We start from the raw sequence: 4,098 nt of genomic DNA on the forward strand, positions 1-4,098 counted from the left end.
TAAACGGACCCGAACCCGTGATTTGACAGTCCCGGAAGGTCTGTAGGAAAATATGGGACTTGGGCATAAGCCCGGAATCGAATTCCGAGGTTCCAATCCTGAGAAATTAATTTTTAAAGAAAATTATTTTCTGGAATATTTATGAGTTTTTGGAGACGAAATGTGTTTAAAATTTGATGGTATCAGGCCCGTATTCTGATTTCGAAGACTAGTACAGGTCTTGTATATGATTTAAGTTGAGTTTGTGAAATTTGGTAAGAACCGGACTTGAAATGACGTGAATCGGACCGTATTTGAGAAAATTGGAAAATTTGAGGTTCTTAAGTGATTTCATGAATTTGATACTAAATTTATACTTGTTGATGTTATTTTGGCGATTTGATCGCACGAGTAAGTTCATATGATATTTTTAAGTTAGTATGCATGTTTGGTTTGGAGCCCCGATGGCTCGGGTGAGTTTCGGAAGGATTTAAACTTAGAAAATGTTGCAGGTTTTCAGTTTCTGGTGCACAGGGATTTTGTGCTTCGCATTTGCGTGGCTTCACTCGCGAACGCGGAAGGCAATCTCCCTCAAGTGAAAATTTGTTCGTCGCGAAAGCGGAGCTTGGGACGCGAACGCGAGGCTGTGAGGGGAATACCCTACGCGAACGCGTCCAGGCCCTCGCGATCGCATGCGGTTAGTGGCCTGGGGGAGGGATTTCACATTTTACTCTACGCGAACGCGGCCACCCGACCACGAACGTGAATGCGCTGGGGGCTGAAGCTCCGCGAATGCGAGCCTGTTATCGCGAACACTATGGTCAATTAGGCCTGAGCCATCGCGAATGCGATGAAGGTCTGCCCAGTGATTAAACATCAGTAGCAAAAACGGACAATAACCATTTTACTTCATATTCTCGAAATTTTGGAGCATTAAGGTGAATTTCAAAGAACAATTTCTTCCCCAAAACATTGGTAAATGTTTTAAAACCTTTTTCTTTCGATTTCCCATTGCATTTCATCATTTTTCATCCTAAAACCTAGGGTTTTTGTGGTAGAAATTAGGAATTTGGGGGGAGTTAGGGCTTTTTGAGTAATAGGGATTTAGACCTAATTTTGGTGTCGGATTCCGAAACTAATTGCATATTTGGACTCATGGGTGAATGGGTGATCGAGTTTTGGTCTGAACCTTGAGTTTTGACTAAGCGGGCCTGGGGTCAATTTTGACTTTTGGGGAAAATGATAGAAAACCTATAATTAAGCATTGGTTATAAATTTTTTAGCATTTATTGATGTTGTTAAATCAATTTGGACTAGATACGAGTTGTTTGGAGGCGAATTCTAAAGGCATAGCGGTGTTTGAGGCTTGAGTTGGCCGTGAAAGTTTGAGGTAAGTGTTTGGTCTAACCTTATCTTGAGGGATTAGGAACTGTGTCCTATTTGCTATATGTTACTTGTTGAGTACGGCGTATAGGCATGGTGACGAGTATCTATACGTTGGTGTCAAGCATGACCGTGAGTCTTAAATTGAAATCGTTGTGTTCTTAATAAGTACTACGAATGCCTAAGTTGTTGATTCTCTTTGTTGAGCAAGAATTATGATTATTCTCATGGAAATTGCTTATGGTTGGGTATTGGTGTTAGTTGAGATTTCTTTGTGAAGTTAGATGATGGAACAAGTTTGGTTATAGCTGATTCCCTTGCCGGGACGTATTTACTTATACTATCGATTCCCTTGGCGGGATAGTGTTGTTTCCTTATCGTTCCCTTGTCGGGACTCTTTTGTGATTTGTGTTGAATTGCATGATATGGATCAGGTTGCACATCGCAATAATATTATATGTGGATCAGGTTGCACACCGCAACAATACTATCTTTGGATCGGGTTGCACACCGTAACAATAATATAATTGGATCGGGTTGCACGCCGCAACAGTGATAAATGATATGGATTGGGTTGCATGCCGCAACAATCTATTTATGATTTAGATCGGGTTACGCGCCGCAATAATAAATAATAAAAGTGCTTATTGATTGGTTATGATTTCCTTATTTTTTTGCTGTGAATTTTAAATTGTTCTTTATGTTTTTCTCTTGAATTACTGTTGGTAAATGATATTCCCCGCAGCATGTCCCCCTCCCATCTTTAATTATTTATTTTTGTTTTATTTTCCGCTGTATATGATATAACTGCATAGGTTTATTTGGTAGTCTGGTCCTAGGCTCGTCACTACTTCGCCGGGGTTAGTCCAAGCACTTACCAACACATGGGGTCGGTTGTGCTGATACTATACTCTGCACTGTGTGCAGATCCTAGAGCGGCAGCTTTTGGACCGTAGCATTGGGTGGCTGCCTTCAGTCCAGTCCGAGATTCCGAGGTAGTCATGTAGGCATCTGCAGGCCCCGCCGTTCTCTTCTATCTTTATATTCTGTTTTCATTTACTTCAGAGACAGATTGTATCTTTCTTTCCAGACTATTGTTTGTAGTATTCGTAGATGGTCCATGATATTGTAGCATCAGTTCAGGGTAGAGATGTACTTGGTATTGTCGTACTTGTTTTTGGCTAACTTATCAGATTGCATCTTCCGCATGTATTTATTTATTGTTAATATTTCACTGTTGATTGTATGTTGTTTTAAACTGTTAAAAAGGGCTAAACAAAAGAGTTAGTGAATCTATAATACTCGGCTTGCCTACCTTTCATGAGTAGGCGCCATCACGACTCCCTATGATGGAAAATCCGGGTCGTGACAAGTTGGTATCAGAGCTCTAGGTTACATAGGTTTGACAATTCACAGACAAACTTAGTAGAGTCTGAGGGATCGGTACGGAGACATTTGTATTTATCCCCTAGAGGCTACAGAGTTAGGAAAAACATCACATTTATTCTTTCCTGTCGTGCGGTTTTGTTTCTCAATGCTAATCAAATTTCTACTCTGTTCTTTCACAGATGGCGAGAACACGTGCTTCCTCATCCACCGATCAGTAGCCTGAGCCCCCAAGAGCAGCTCCCATGAGGGGCAGAGGCCGAGGTAGGTCAGAGCTCAGCCTAGAGCAGCAGCACTAGCGGTGGAGCCTCAGGTTGACTTTGATGATGAGGTTCCGGCCAGACAGTTCCGGTGGGCCCAGCTCAGGTCCCAGAGGGGTTTATTGCTACCCTAGTACTCCAGGATGCCCTGGTCCATCTAGTCGGCCTTATGGAGAGTGTCACCCGGGCAGGCTTGCTTCCTATAGCACCAACTGTCTCTTAAGATGGAGGAGGAGCCTAGACTCCTACTACTCGCACTTTAGAGCAGATGACTCCCCAGTTTCAGACTCCACCAGCTCAGCTAGTTGGAGCAGTTCAGCCGGGTGTGGTAGCTCAGACCGGTGATAGAGCAGCTATGTCTGCCGATGCTTTGTGGAGATTGGACAGGTTCACCAAGCTCTTCACTACTACTTTCAGCGGTGCATCTTCTGAGGATCCCCAAGATTATCTAGACAGCTGTTATGAGGTTCTTAGGAACATGGGGATTGTGGAGACCAATGAGGTCTACTTTTCTACTTTCTGCTTGTCTGGATCCGCCAAGACTTGGTGGAGAGATTATTGTTTGGATAGACTAGCCGGATCACCAGCTTTGACTTGGAAGTAGTTTACTTAGCTATTTCTGGAGAATTTTCTCCCTATCACTTAGAGAGAGATCTACCGAAGGTAGTTTGAGCGTCTCCAGCAGGGTTCTATGACCGTTACTCAGTATGAGACCAGATTCATCAACTTGACCCGTCATGCTCTTATCATACTTCCCACCGAGAGAGAGAGAGTGGGGAGGTTCATTGAGGGACTTATTCAGCCGATTCAAATTCAGATGGCTAAGGAGACGGGGAGTGAGATTTCTTTTCAGGAGGTGGCCAATGTGGCCAGGAGAGTTGAGATGGTTCTATCGCAGGGGGTGGTCAGGGGTCTGACAAGAGGCCTCGTCATTCAGGCAGATTCAGTGAGCGGGTATTGCTTCAAGTATCTCCTATGAAGGGCGTGACGAGTGGGAAGAAGGGCAAGCTTAACCCTAGGTTCATTGGCCCGTTTGAGATCCTTGATCGAATGGGAGAGATGCCTTACAGACTTGCATTGCCGCCGAGCT

The sequence above is a fragment of the Nicotiana tabacum genome, chromosome 3, assembly GCF_000715075.1.
Source record: "Nicotiana tabacum cultivar K326 chromosome 3, ASM71507v2, whole genome shotgun sequence".
NCBI lineage: Eukaryota > Viridiplantae > Streptophyta > Magnoliopsida > Solanales > Solanaceae > Nicotiana > Nicotiana tabacum.